This window comes from Epinephelus lanceolatus, chromosome 13, assembly GCF_041903045.1.
Source record: "Epinephelus lanceolatus isolate andai-2023 chromosome 13, ASM4190304v1, whole genome shotgun sequence".
In the NCBI taxonomy this organism is placed as follows: Eukaryota; Metazoa; Chordata; class Actinopteri; order Perciformes; family Serranidae; genus Epinephelus; species Epinephelus lanceolatus.
In genome coordinates this window covers 27,762,010-27,778,257 of record NC_135746.1, presented here as the reverse complement: position 1 = coordinate 27,778,257, position 16,248 = coordinate 27,762,010, and the positions used below count along the sequence as shown (strand labels likewise).

The following is a 16,248-nucleotide window of genomic DNA, read 5'->3' as shown; positions in this document are numbered from 1 at the left end:
TCTTTTTGTAATACAGAAGTTGTAACACAAATCACATCCCAAGGAATGTACATGTAGCCTGTACTGTATAACTGGCAGCATGTCTGTACATCTGATGTGTGACGAAGGCATATCCAAATAATAGAATCCTGCACACTGGCAGGTTTTCAGACTGAGCACAACATTGTATGTTTAAGAAACTGACCATTAACAGTCGACAAAGCAGGAGTTTGCTTCTTAGTTAGTCTCCATAACCACAGTAATGTGTTTCTGTTGGTTGTCTAAGATCTCCAGAGGTCCTACTGGCAACATGTGGTCGCTGGGCTGCATCGCTGCCAAAATGTTGACAGGTATTGCACTCTTTCTGGCAGTGATGAATATATGGTCAGTATTACACTGAAAACACAACAAAAATGTCAACTTCAGCCATATTGTCTTTGTATTATTATTTTTAAATCCCACTTAGCATAGTGAGGGATAAGACAAATTCCACTGCATTTCTGCTATGACTCTCATCATTAGCTAGAGACAATCCATAAAATAACAAAATAACAGAATAATAACAAAAAAATTCACACATTACAAAAATTAGTATGCTTCCAACTTCTAAGTACCTTCACATTCGAAGCATTTGGAGCAATGGTCTAGCCATGGGGGTCAAGAGTTCTCCTAAGTCATTACTTCAAGGTCCACACAGTTTAATACATACAGTGTCATACTTGCATTTAGCCATGTCATCGAGTTAGTTTGATGTCTCTGTTAAGTAGCTTTCCATTTGTCAATCACTTTATAATGGGAAACTGCACTTCAAAATAAAAGCCCTGTACTATAAGTTCAATGTACTTAAAATAAAGTGTGTTTTTTACAAACTTGACATGTCTGCAAGTCACCTGCGGCCCATTTAGAATGGACCTGCGGCACACTTTTGGACCGTGGCCCAACAGTTGGGAGCGACCGATGTATACACCATTGAAAAGCCACCAGACTATCTTCTAATGGACTGGATACATGACAGTTTTTCAGTGCAAGGTACAAAGGACTGTAGAATTTTAAGGTAAAGGACAGGCCTCTTGTATTGCATGTCATTTTGTGTTTTTCTATTTAAAACTAACCGATAAATAGGTATTGGGCTATTGAAAAGCAAAATTAACCAATCTACATCTATTTAAGAGATATAGATTCAAACTATTTCTTTTATTGGCACAAGAACCCAGACACCATGCTGGCTAAGAGAAAAAGGAGTGCATGCCTATGCAGCTAAGACAGGTGGGCAAACAAGCCCACTGCTGCAGAAAAGAAAGAGGGATAAAGCTGATCCATGCTTAACCTCAGATGGCAACTCCTCAGCAAAAGAGGGGCGAGTAACCCTCCATAAGGAGCGAACATAATAATGAAGGGCAGTTCAGAATGGCCTGAGTGTCAGCACACCTAAAAGCTGGTGAAATATGAACAAAACTAAATCTCAAAGGGCAAAATCCACCCAAAGTAGACAATTCTTGGCATCACAGAAAAGAGGCAGGCAGACGTATTTAAGCAGGAAGGCATAAAACAAAGCACAAAGAACTGAAGATGGTTGAGCGAGTCTATTTTAGCTGATTCTGTGAATTTGCGTCCTTCTGAGATTTTAGTGCTATACAGTAAGACTTGACTGAGTTCTCTGACACAGCAGAGAGGGGCTTACACCAGGCTCAGACACAAACCCTCAGCTCGTGGCTCCTTATTGTCTGTTGGTTTGTCAGGATCATCCTGAGACACTGGTTTCTTGGCAATCCACATCACGTACAGACCTCAGACATCTCACAATCTCTAACAATGGAGCCAGGTTAGAGGGCTGTCACTTGTTAAGAAATCCACAGAGGTCAAGTTGCATGGATGTGCAGCTACAATTCTGGTCTTTCACACACATGATCTGAGCCTTGTGTGATCACGTAGAGTTTTTACTTGAAAATGTCTCCATTAAAAAAAATCATATGCTGTATTTGGTTAGTTCAGATACTGCAAATGTGGTCAGGAGAGAGGTTTCATCTGACACAAATGGTCTTTAGTTTAGGTTAAGCTCTTTCCCTGGAGGAATCCACAATGATGCTTAAGGAGCATGGGCCTGCTTTGGATAAACATGATGAAAATTAGTGCTGCACGATTTGATAAAAATGTGAGATTGCGATTATGGTGGACAATATTGCGATTGCGACTGTGATTACAATATAATTACAATAAAATATACTAAATAAATGGTATCATGAGTCTTTTTGCTTGATTCAGTGTTTCGCCTACATTATATTAGAGAGGCACTGACCTGACACAGTTATTGTTATGGACATACAGTGTGTCAATGACCATCAACAGACTGAGCACAGTCAAACACGCTGCTCACAAAGCAGCGCAGCACATCTGCAGATGAAAATTAGCCTGTATGGCTAAATCTGGCATATTTACGCGACTTAAGTGATCATGTTAATTAATGTGCACTGCCCCCTCTTAAATAAAATAAACATAAACATAAACTGTACACACAGCGGAGCGAGCCTGTGTTGTGTTCAGGCATTGTCACGTAAATGATCAATTCCAGCACGCCATAGCACAACACAGCAGAATGTCAAGTGGGCCGAACCCGAGCAAAGTTGCTCAATTTTTCATTTATTATGGAGTCCATGATTTCCCTGTGACACTTACAAATGTTTGCTTAACGGTGCTTGGATGTTGTTTTATGAGGCTCTGGCGGCTTTCAGTTGTCTCTTTGTCTTTAACTTTACACGGTTCGGCTTTCTCTCGCATGCACTCTTCCTACTTTTCCCTGTGCTGATAGATAGTGTAGATAGTGTAGATAGTGATAGTGTTGATAGATTGGTCGTGTTGCCGTGGGACGTGGCGACTTTAACTTTTAAACTTTTACACAGCACGTCTTTCTGTCCAACGTCGCCGTACCTGAAAGACGTGCTGTGTAAAAGTTTAAAAGTTAAAGTCACCACGTCCCGTCTCAAGTGCTGATATAGACTGGTCGTGTTGCCGTGGGACGTGGCGACTTTAACTTTTACACTTACACAGCACGTCTTTCTGTTCAACGTCGCCGTACCTGAAAGACGTGCTGTGTAAAAGTTTAAAAGTTAAAGTCGCCACGTCCCGTCTCAAGTGCTGATATAGATTGGTCGTGTTGCCGCGGGACGTGGCGACTTTAACTTTTACACTTACACAGCACGTCTTTCTGTCCAATGTTGCCGTACCTGAAAGACGTGCTGTGTAAAAGTTTAAAAGTTAAAGTAGCCACGTCCCGTCTCAAGTGCTGATATAGATTGGTCGTGTTGCCGCGGGACGTGGCGACTTTAACTTTCACACTTACACAACACGTCTTTCTGTTCAACGTCGCCGTACCTGAATCCAAAGTATCGCCATGTAACAGACGTTTTTTTCGCCACCAACTCAGCCTGTTCATGGTCGAGCTCATGCTCGTCTTCAGCGTCTGTGTTGGTCACTGCTGCACGCACCAGGGGCCTGTATCACGAAGCGAGATCAACCTTTCCTGGGTTACCCAGACCTATCCTGGGTTGACTAACCCTAACAATGGCAATCAGGATAATATCACGACGCTGGATATAACTCGGTAACTCAAGCCAGGGTTTCTTTATCAAGAGCTGTGAACACGCACGCAGCGGACCAATCACAATCATGAGAAAAGCGCAGCGTCACTGAGTATCACTGAGTGTCCTCACAGAGCGCCATATATGAGACAAAAAAAGTATTTGTAGTGAGGCTCATAGAGTAATTCTACTAAAATATGAGGAGGAGAAAAGCAACATTACAGAAAAGGCCAACACCGTGGCAGCTGCAGGAGGAGGAAACATGCGTGGCAACGCATAACGGGATGAATAATGTTTAGTTTTAGTTTAGATTAGTTTATTTGCACATAATGTTAAAAACAGACAGTATAAAATTGACAAGATTAAAAAAATAAAAGTGCCGGAGAGGTTAGAAGCCACTAAAAGCTTATCAAAGAAATTCCCCTGTCAAAACGTCAATGAAATCACATAATACAGAAGAAAAAAACGGGTCAGGAAAGAAGAAATAGAGGAGGAGAGAGAGGGAAAAATCAAGACAAAACAAGGTAGCAAATAAAATTATGTGTAGGTTAAATTACTCATCACTGGTTCAAGTAGCTACAGTACCTGTACCTGTACATCTGACACTGATCACACCCTTGAATCCCATGAAATCAATGCTGCGCAGATGAATTGCGTGTATTACAATTATCGTCTAACATCATTGCGTCTGATAAATTGGTCTTCTTTGTCATAACGTTATATATGCTACAATAAAGCTTAAAGCTGACGCCACAATTAAATCATATCAACACGAAATTGATAGTCTGAATAAAATCATCCTGATATTGAGCTGTGTTAGAAATTAACAGCTGCGCAAAAATATACCTAGTCTCCCTCTTTAAAAAACAGAAAGAAAAATCCCTCAAACACCATGAAGTGTAGACACGATAGGCTACTTTCCACATTTCCAGCAGCAAAGCTGTCAATTAGGCCCATTATCTTTAACAGGGATCATTACCTCCAACAAAACAAAATGTTGGCACTAATTAATGGTGCTATTAAGTGTCCGCAAATTATCTTATGAAGGGGTGGGATGAAATTTCGACTTCTTTCCACTCCTTTTTGAACAATCTTTTCATTGTCTGTTGTTGTTGCTTTCTTTTCTTTTTTAATGTTCAAAATAAACTTTCAAATCAAAATCAATCAAATTAATTAAACTTCCCATCATGACTGGGCTGCATTTCTATCAGCAGAGTCTTTTTTTTCCGAACAGCTGATTGGCCAGTGGGTGGTGCTTTTTATAGGATCAGATTCAACCCTGATCTTACCCTGCTCCGGAGCAGGATAGCCATTCAGAGTAAGTTACCATGGTGATCTACCCCAATAAGAACTGAACCGGCTTCATGAGACCGAAAACCCAGGGTTAACCCTGAAGTTACCTCGCTAAGACATTAATCCTGCTTCGTGATACAGGCCCCTGGATAGCTTGTGGGCGTGATGTCAACAAACTCCACACACTACAGGAGAGGCAGTCACGTTCACAGGCACACCGATAACATTTATTTAGCCTACATTAAATCGCAAATCGCAGCCTTTTATGCAGTTATGTAATCGCACAGCCTGACATCGCGATTGCGATTGCGATTGCGATTAGATTAATCATGCAGCACTAACGAAAATCTGAGCTGCAGTAGAGATGAACACAGCAAAACCTCCAACAGAAGATGTTTTAGCCTCTCTGTGATTGACAAATGACCCCCTTTAAAGTGCAGGACAAAAACAGCACAACAATGAGCAGCAAAGATTAACTGAAGAGCTACGGATTATCACCAGAACCATGGGGGTGCTCTAACATGGCATATAGTTAAATGAAAAAGGCCAGAAGAGTAACAACAATTCCCACGTTTCTCTTGTCTGTCTTTATCAGGGTTAGTTCCTCTAAATGGCAAGAGAAGAGGAAACACAGCGAGGGGAAGTGATAAGATAATAATCAAGCTGTTAACACTGATAGGGCAAGGACTTTGCATTGTCATTGCCCCATTCGGATCAAACTGGTAGAGTGGTAGATGTGGTGCAACAGGCCTCCAGGGCACACACTAACATTTGAAAAGATTCAGAGAAACCATGACTTCTTTCATTGTATCATATGCTCACGAGGGAAGTAGTTTTCTGACAGTCACGGTGAGGGTGCAAGAACTAAACATGATCAAGACTAGAACAAACACTCCGAATGCTATTCGGGTTCATGCCAGTTTCTAAAGTGACATGACAGAAGCAATGGCTGTATAACAGAATCAAAGCAATGGAAATAGGATAGTAGGATAAAAACCAACAATGTCAATGGTACCCTGCAACAACTTCACAGACATTAATCTAGTGTTTTACAATCAAAAACCTAAGTTTTCGTGATGTCAATGAAGAGATTATGCACGACATATTTTCTGTTGCTTTACTGTTATAAAGACAGGACCAAAAATAGCGAATGTTCCCATCACACCCAACTTGATCTGACTTCTTGTAACATTTCCATGAGGCACAGTGCACTTAACTTTAAACTTTAAGTTCTTTGTTTCTGCTTATTCATCTATTTATTTCTTCTTCAAATCTAAATTGAATTCCAGTTTTATTGTTGCTTTGTGTGAAGGCAGACTGTCCAATGAGCTCAGGTTTACAACATGCAAAGTCGTGAACACAAACTTGGACACTTGGAGCTCTGAGAATTTCTTTTCTTCACAAGGTTGTGAATACACAATGGTAGGGGGGGTGTGTGTGTGTGTGTGTGTGTGGGGGGGCTTATATGGACTCTTCTCCTGAACACAGTAAACACATTTGAATGCAGGAAAAGTCATGAGGCTCCTGCAAAAGTAAACAACATGAGTAACAAAACTAAAAGAATGCTTCTGCACCACATCTAGGGATTATGTTCCTGTGTCTCAAACCAACACAACAACACACCAAAATGGCTGCATGCAACAGACTTGACTTCTTGCCACTCAACAAAGTAAAAACTTCTGATCAGTACTATAAAGATATTGTATGCATACAGAAGAATAGTTCCACCTTGTAATTCATTATTCACAGCTCTGTGTTGAAATCAAATGTCATTTATGGCAACTGTATTTAGTGCCCCATCTACAGTATAAAGCATGGTCTAAAGTGCATGGCACAAGTGCATTTAGACCACTTTTGCTTGTTAAATGTCACATAATCTGGGCACAAAGTAAGGTGCAAGGGGCAAAGAGGTTCTATTTAATCATAGGTGTGTTTTTGGCATAACATGAATTCAATCAGTGTCATCTCCCATCTCTTTAAAAACCAGGTGTGCTTGCACCTGGCTCATTGTTATTTAGATGGTGGATTCTGCAAATTGGGGAGGTGAGCAATTTTCTGCTGAGAGTAATGCAGTAAAAACGGTATTGTCTGCAGCAAATATCATGGGACATTTCAGCACCAAAACTAAAAATTGCAAGCTTGACAGAGGAAACAGAACAAAACTTTTAGCTTCTAAAATAATCAATTAAGTTAGACTGCTCCCTATGTGTAAATGTGCACAGTGTCCCTCTGAATGTGGAGTCTGCTGTAGAGCAGCAGCAGCAGCAGCAGCACCACAGGACAGCAGCTCTGCAGCTCTGCTTTCTGCTAAGTTCATGTTTAAGGGAATGTAATTAATATTTTCCTCATTACTGGTGTACTGATGTATTATTTTACCCAACCGCAACCCATCTATCCATCCCTGTGTGTGTAACAGATTGCCCGTTGCACAGATCGGCAGATTGTACACTCGTTGTGAATCTGCTTATATCGGCTCATCTTACCCTTTAAATAGCAGGAAAATTCCCCGCCATTGATTTTAGACCAGGTTTTTGTGTGTGAATGGCATAATTGCTTTCTTCTGCATCAAAATAGAAATACGGCAACAATGCACTTGACCACACCTCATTTTAAGGTCATGGGCACAAGGGTCCTTTCATATCTGCCCTCTTTGGTTTGGTTCAATTGAACTCAAGTTCATTTCCCACCTAAATGCGGTTCATTTGGGCAGGTGTGATCACAGCAATCACACTCGTGTGCACACCAAAACAACTGGACCGAGACCTTCTTGAAGAGGTGGTCTCAGTCCGGTTACAAACAAACTCTGGTGCGGTTTGTTTATAGTGAGAACGTGTTAAGCCCTCGATTCGAACCAACTGCAGTCGCATTATGCATTGTTTGAGTTAAACATGAGCATGTTACAGTCCTGGAGGATTATTAATGTGCGCCTACAATGACAGCAATATAGTCCACGATGAGCAGCGCTAAAATCAACCTGCGTAGTTGTCCCTCCATTGTGACATTAGAAAGTGTCACATTTATCTTGCAAGTGTACTCTTCTTCAACGTTTTCTTTACTTCCTGAATTTTTCCCGCATGGAAATTACAACCAATAGAGAGCAGCTTTCTTGCACAAGGCATCTGATCTGGTCTGCTTGCAAAATTTGGTGCGCTTGCAAATGCTGCCGTGAGAACATGAACCAACTCTAGGCTATTATGCAACTTTACAGTCCCTGATTCAGACCAAAGCAAGCGAGCTCCAGGTCTGAAGGCACACTAAGACAACATTGGCACTGTCAGTGAAAATGACAACTGTGTCAGTCTGAAACCAGCAATGACAGTTGCTCTGCCCTGTGTGCCACTTTGCACTGGGTGTAAGATAGGGCCCATAATCATCTAAGTAACTGCTTTAAAGTCACAAAATACCTATAACCCCAGGACAGGATGCCATACACAATGCACAGAAGAGGGATAAATATGGGTAAATAAGAGTAACTTTTTGCCCTGGGGCCCCACTGCAGATTAATCTGGCCACAATGAGTATTTGATCTGACCTATCATTTAATTTACAAACAAGTAAGTCTACTTAATCATGAGTCATTTTCTTCCTCAAACCCAATGAATTGCAAAACCCTGACAAGATGAAGAAAGCAGAAACAGCTCGACAAACAAACATGGTCTCTATAATAAGTTATCAATCATCTTCATAAGGTGAATATATCATACTTGTAAAATGCATTCTCTCTCTGCGTATTTGTTATTTTTATTTATGTAACAATGAATCACAGTGAAAATAATGAGAATTTTTGACAATGATTTTAGTGTTATGATAAGATATATGGAAAATGCTGTACTGTTCTAAAGGATCCATACAATTAAGCTTTCAGTCAGGTATTAGGCCATATTAGGAGTACTAATAACCTGGTTTTACAGCTGACAAAGTTTACCAGTCATTCTCAGTTTTGTCAGATGCGAGAGCTACTTTTGATACAGTTTATTACAGTGTTCTCCTTTCATACCTAGTAACATAATCTTTGTTCCTATCTCGCTAACAGAGGAGTTCACTGTTATTCTTCTGTAGCTCTATTTAGTTGCAGTGTTCCCCAAGGATCCATTCTGGGCCTACAATTGTTTTCGATATGCATGCCTCCTCTCAGAGATGTCTGTGATGTCCTCTACAATTGATGGTACATCAAAAGCTGGTTGTTAAATATCAGTTAGACCAAGGTTATCCAAGTATGCACTCTGAGATGTTTTAATTTTGGTAATGAGTGTCCCATTAAAAGTTTCTACGATGCTATGGTAACAATCTGTAGCCACATGAGCTCCTCACCTCGCCACCCATAATGGCAGTAGTTTTAGAAGCAGTGGTGCAATGTTAGAAATGTTATCTTGAGGGGTGTCGACAGCGTAGTGGATAGTGCCGGCGCCCCATGTACAGAGGCGCTGCTGCAGCGGTCACGGGTTCGAGTCCGGCCTGCGACCCTTTGCAGCGTGTCAATCCCCATTCTCTCTCTCCCCATTTCACACACTGTCCTATGCATTAAAGGCAAAAGCCCACAAAAAATAATCTTTAAAAAAAAAAAGAAAAGAAATGTTATGTTGAATCTTGAAATCCCCATATTCAAGTTCCACATTATATTTCTGTGTATTGTGATGAAAAATGAAGTGGAGTGTCAGTTACAAGAACAGAAGAGTATTCACAGTTAGAAATATTGCTCAAGCGACTTTGGTGCGACGGAACTCAAATTTCAAGTCATCCTTTTGAATTCTGCACCAATACTAAAACCAATGCATTAAACAGGAAGGGGTTATTTATACACACCTGCACTTGTGTAGGTGACGGTTAACCATTCAAATTCAGAGTCAGTAATACCCCATTTAAGTTGGAAAAAAGCTGTCTGGTGTTAACCCCTTAGATTTATACAGACCAGGTCACCGAACAGAAGTTTTCACAAAAAGAATATCCCCTGAAATTCCTGCACTAACTGTTACCATGAAAAGCTAAGCAAATATCTTTTTTTTTTTCATACTAACTGGATTGCATTATATGCCATGCTGGTATGGTTATGTTAACGCAACTTAAAATATTTGTTAAGTCTGTAAACTGTTTTCACTGACTAATGTTCCCTTCATACCGAACAGAAGCATGGTGCAGCCCTCCAGCATAACACAAATCCAAGAAAGGAATAAAATGAGACATACACAAACTGCGATTGGCCAGGAAGCTATGAAAAATGTTAACATACAGAAAGATATACATCAACATTTAAAATTCAGAATACAGCGAACACTGTTGAAGAATTATTGGAGAAATTGGTGTTAACCCAACAATCAACAGAATTTCAGAATATCGTAGACATTGAGAGAAAACAGCAAATCCTTACAGTTAAGCAACTGTTAACTGTCTTTCTGCTTAATTGACTAATACGTCTAATACTAAAGTCTTACCCAGGGGTATCAAACAAACGGACCAGGGGTCCTGAACTGGCCAGTCAAAGGGTTCAATCTGACCCAACGGATGACTTTGACTTTTAACTAGTAGTGATGCACTTGTGTATGCTAAGAGGTGCCAGGTTTCAGGAGCAAATTAAATAGTGAATAGCCTACTTCATGTAAAATACTGCTTCAGAGGCTTTCCCCCCTGACCAGAATACATCCATCGATCCATTTTCATCTGCTTATCCGGGCCGAGGCGTGGGGGCAGCAGGCTAAGCACCCCAGACGTCCCTTCCCCAGCAACACTTTCCAGCTCCTCCTGGGGGACCCTGAGGCATTCCCAGGCCAGATAAGATATGTAATGCCTCAAGCATGTTCTGGGTCTGTCCCAGGGCCTCCTACCAGTGCAACATGCACTGAACACCTCTAACATGAGGCAACCAGGAGGATCCTGATCAGATGCCCAAACCACCTCAACTGACCCCTTTTGATGCGAAGGAGCAGCGGCTCTACTCTAAGCTCCCTGTGGATGGCTGAACTCTTTACCTTATGTCTAAGGCTGAGCCCAGCCACCCCATGGAGGAAATTTTGGCTGCCTGTATCTGTGATCTCATTCTTCTGTCACTACCCAAAGTTCATGACCATAGGTGAGGGTTGGGACATACATGGACCAGTAAATTGAAAGCTTTGCCTTCCAGCTCAGCTCCCTCTTCACCACGACGGTCCTACGCAGCACCCACATCACTGCAGATGCCGCACCAAACCCTTGATCCATCTCATGCTCAATTCTACCCTTACTTCTGATCAAGACCCTGAAATACTTCAACTTGTTCACTTGACCAGAAAACAGTTCTTTGCAAAAACAATGATTACATATTGTAGTCATATTTAAATATACTGGACAGTATGCAAAATATTGTCAATTTTGTCAACCTGTGTCTGACTTCTATCTTAAAACAGTATGGGTGGAACCCCGTGGTTGGTATGACACCACCAAAACTTTTGATTTGAAGTGTTGTGAGGTAGGGGATAACTTCACCTACTTCCTCAAAAGCTTCAACTTCAGTTTGGTGTTGTGATGCCAGCAGTACTACACAGGCCTGGAATTGTATGGAAAATGTACATGTAATGACAGTGAGTAGTAGACTGACTGAACGTGGAAAAACTAAGACATATTGTTGAAATTGCACCTAATTTATTCTTAAGACATCTCAGGTTGTTTATGATGTTTTTTAGAATGTACTTGCACTTCTATGCAGTAAAAAAGGGAATATTTTGGAGGTGCTGTTGTTTATAGGTTATTGTGTAATGGTTTTAATGGTCCGGCCCAGTTTAGATCAAACTAGGCTGTATATGACCCATGAACTAAAATGAGTTTGACACCCCTTGTCTGATCATTCAACACTTGGGGTAAAGTGAGTACTACCCTGACTCAGTTTTTGTGGTTAAGATGCGATGAGAAAATGTGCGTTGTGAGATCGCCCCCCCACCCCCTTCTGCTAAATGTTATGCAATAACTAAACAAAGTCCTGCATATATATAAAGAGAGAAGTGTATCAGTCTACCAGTAGAAACAGATATATTACATAACCTGTGAATCTCTCACTACTCTGTTTGAGAGCAGCCTTTTGCCTTTGACTCTGAGTCAGTGGAAAGGTAGGAGCTGATTATTTTAACCTAATTTTCTTGTGAACAAGAAAAAATAACTGCAACTAAAATCGGCTGTTTTTTTTTTTTTTCTTATTCAGGATGAAGTGTACTGTGGTCTTTCTTGTGTTGTCCATGGTCGTATTCATGGCTGAACCTGGAGAGTGTATCTTTGGATTGCTTCTCCACGGAGCCATACACGGTACAGTCATGCAATCCATTGATCTTTTATTATCAGCAAATATTTTGACACATTAGCGAGAAAATACACATGACTGTTAACAAACGGTAAAACCCACAAATACTTTTGATTTGTTGCGACAAGGTCAACTGTTAATGGCAAATGAATATAATCATAATATATTACATTGAAAATAATGTGCACACTTAATATATAAACATAATAAATGTTTATATGGAATTTATTACTCTGAACTGCAAACAATGGTGTTATTGTGATACTTTTTTCTGTGTTGTGTAATATAACCCAAATAGTGCATATTTTATGTAATTGTGTTTTTCTCCTCTGTTTTATGTAGTTGGCAGACTGATCCATGGGTAAGGCACTGTGCTTCTTCCATTGTTGTCATTATTTTTACAACTCCTAAACTACCACTGTTACAATAAATATTAAAGTTTAATGTTTATTCAAATGTCTCATGGAATGTGATGTGTGTTGAATCTTCTCTCCGTCCACCAGGCTCGTTAGGCGCCGTGGGGAAGAGCAGCTGGATGACCTAGAGCAGCTGGACAAACGTGCACTTGATTATAACCCGGGGCGGCCTGGTTTTGACTAGACTGCAGGGGCAACTCTGAAGCTACATGTTGGATCCCCGTCGAAAACGAGATGCTGCGTCTCAAGGGGCTATCCTAAATAAATTGAACTGAATTGAATTAAAAGATTTGCTTCTGGCTTCTTCCTCTTCAAAATGAGAAAGAAAAGTGTCTATCAAGCGCAGAAACCATTGCTTGAAAATAAAAACACACAGATTGATGGTAACATTTTGAATTAATTTGGTACAGTGAAAGTCGTAAAACTAAAATAAAATAAAATTGCCTTTAAACACATGAAAAAGTAAAAAAAAAAATGGTGACGCATGTTTTTATGTTCCGTGTTGTTGACATGTTTTTGATACTCTATTACATTCACGTGCAAAGCAAAATCTTCTATGGACAATAAAGGTTTCATTGATTAAAAAAATGTCTTCAGTATTATTTGAAGGGTGGCTCTGTTATTTATTATTTATATTTTCAACTGTTTATATCATTCTGTCACTTTTATAGTAGCCTTTCTTATGTATTCCTTATGCATACAAAAATCCAATTTTGGTCTCAGTGTTGGACTCTGAAGCTGTGGTCCCAAGCTTTTCTCTTCTTCCCAAGTGAACTGCCTTAGATTTTGTTGCAACATATAAACCCATGTACCGCTGGGGAGGCCACGTTAGTTTGGTTTTGTAAGTCACACAATAATATAAAATACTAACTGACTGAGTCGACAGTAGACAAGCAACTCCATTGTGTGAGTTAAAATTACTGTCAGTGAAGTCTGGTGGCTTTGAAGAGGGTGATTTAACAGCTTCAGTTCCAAAATGGTCTCACTCCGAAGTCATCGAAATCCGGTGCTTGGGCAATAACTTGCGGCATCAGGCAATGTCAATTCGCAGTGTTGTATCAACGTAGTCAGGCCTGGAATTTCGTCATTTTAGGGGCAAGGCCACTTGGCCTTTTCGTGTTATCAATTTTTTGAGGGCGCAAAGGCCAAAAGCCAGGGCAGCAAGGCCATAAGATAAAACAATGATTTCAAGTCCATGTCAACAATGAATTTAATTTAAGGACTAAGGATGTATAACTATCTGTGAAATGTATAAATAAAACAAGCTCAAGTAATAATAATGAGTATGATAAGTAATAATGTGATTTATTTAATAGTACTAATAAACCCAATGTGTTTTAAATATAGAACAACCAGGTTCATGTATTTATAAGCAAACAATCTTAAATATTAGGCCTAAATATTAGCTCCTCCTCAACATAATGCAGAAACAGACTAACACAGAGCTATCAATGCACAGAAGCATAATAAGTGACGTTAACAGTATCTAATAACACACACTATCCCTCTACCAGCATCTCCCTCTCCTCCACACACACACACACATGCACACACCTCACCTCCTGATGTTTTCCTTATAGGTCAGTTACACAGGATATAGTTTTATACAGTCCATGGCAGCAACAGTCACAGTCAACAGTTTACAACAAAGTCGCTATTTAAAACCCAATAATATCTCACTGGAATATAAATATTCCTCCTGACATCACAATACTGAGCGAAGAAAGTCACGTTATCTCAGCATGAAGACAAACATCAGTATCAGTCATTCATCCTGCTCTCTGTCCCTCCTCTACTGAGGACACTCACTGTCTGCAGGTCGGCTGCCTCAGGTACATGTTCAGATGAAGTGTTAGCCTACATACAGACAGCTTTCATTTAGTTTGTCTTTAACACTTTGCTGTTAGCCTTGCGAGCACGAATGAGAGACTGTGGACAGAGCAGATTAAAATATTCTACATGGTGATCACAGGTATTGATAAAGTATTGGTTTGGCTGGCAGAGGATTTATCGCACTTACTCACACTAACAAGCGTAGCTGTCGTTAACTAGAGCAATCTTGAAGTTATATTCCCTTCATCTGCACCGCGGCCACACCACTGCAGAATAATGATAGCTACATGAAACCGAAACTTTAAAAAGTGAGGCCGATAATGGCAGAGCTTACTATTATTAAGGTCTTGATTAAACGTGCCTTGGGTTGTTTAATACTGGGTTTCGTTACCGATCCCTGCCCGGGTGTTTAACGAAATCTCCTGGTTGGCCGGTGATAGATTGGTGTCAAACTGTCGTTATAGCCCATCCGAGCGGTTCATGCCAGGCTCAAATCAAACCCCCCACTGGTGATGTACACATCGTCTCATTTGATGTTGCCCAATAAGAATCCAGAATGTCATCGCATTTTTTTTTCTCAAAAGATGCAGGTGTCAAAGCTGTGTTGACAGGAAACAGGCAGAGGAGAAAACCGCAAAATCACCTGGGTCATGGCCCTTGTGAAATTCCTGCCCTGGACGTAGTGCAATTATTTTTGCAAGACACTGTACGTAAATGGTAAATTTCCTGTGAAATTGGAAGTGCATTTTAAAAGAAGACGATGCTTGTAACAGACAGAACTTGACATAGCGTCGCACAACATCAAAAACTAATGCATCCAGGGTACCATTTACATCGTATCTGGACATGGAAAGTCCATAACCAAACGTCAATATGTGACGAGGTCAGAGCGAGAATGTATTGGTGGTACAAATAATCAAATTTAGCATAGACTTGAATCACTCAGACAGCATATGTGAAACATGTGGAACCAATGTGGGTAGTGAATGGGCTGAAAAATGGGCCATATACAGGATTGTCCATGCGCTCCATATTGACCCCATGCCAATCGCCCACATAGGTGGGTTTGCCCAAGTGGGCTCCACATGGGTCATGCTGGGGGTATGGGTCCAAGATAGGCATCTTATCTGGGCCCCACTTGGGTAAACCCATCCATGTGAGCAAATGTCATGGGGCCAATATGGAATCTGTGGACAGTCCAATACAGTTTCTATGCCCTGTTACTCCAGTTTGCTTCTCCAAACAGCATAATACAATGACTGTGGATCTGAGGTGGAGTTTCAATTTGAAAAACCCAGAAAATAATGCCGATGGACCTGCCAAAACTGAACTGTCACGAGAGACATTTTACTTTGTTAAGAGTTATCACTTGTTAGGAAGTGATGGGAGGAGAAGGCCTGTATGATCTGACTCTGGCTTTGAGGTTAAAGTATGATCAATTATCTATCACTCCCAAATTCTGTGAATCTATGATGCTGGGGTGTCGGTGGCTTAGTGGTAGAGCAGGTGCCCCATGTACAAGGCTGTTGCCGCAGCGGCCCGGGTTCGACTCCAGCCTGTGGCCCTTTGCTGCATGTCACTCCCTCTCTCTCTCCCGCTTTCACACTTGTCTGTCCTATCAAATAAAGGCTAAAAAATGCCCGAAAAAATATCTTTAAGAAAAAAATAATAATAATTAAATAAATAATCTATGATGCTATTCCTGTTTGATTTTCACACTCAGACACTGGAAAGAAGTAAATATCTCATCTTCCTCTATCTATGAGTTGGGCATCTGCTGAGAAATAATAAAATATATATAATTTCACTTTTGGTAAAATCCACAACACAGGGAGTCGAAACATTTGTGTTGTGTTGAAATGAGAACACTGCTGCAGCTGTGTTTGTCGTC

The 16,248-nt window shown here is 40.6% G+C and overlaps 1 protein-coding gene across 1 annotated transcript in view; it reads right to left on the bottom strand.

The window, feature by feature from the left end:
- Positions 1–16,248, bottom strand: part of LOC117270842 (exostosin-1) — a 418,529-nt gene that overhangs the window by 161,608 nt on the left and 240,673 nt on the right. The window lies entirely within an intron of this gene.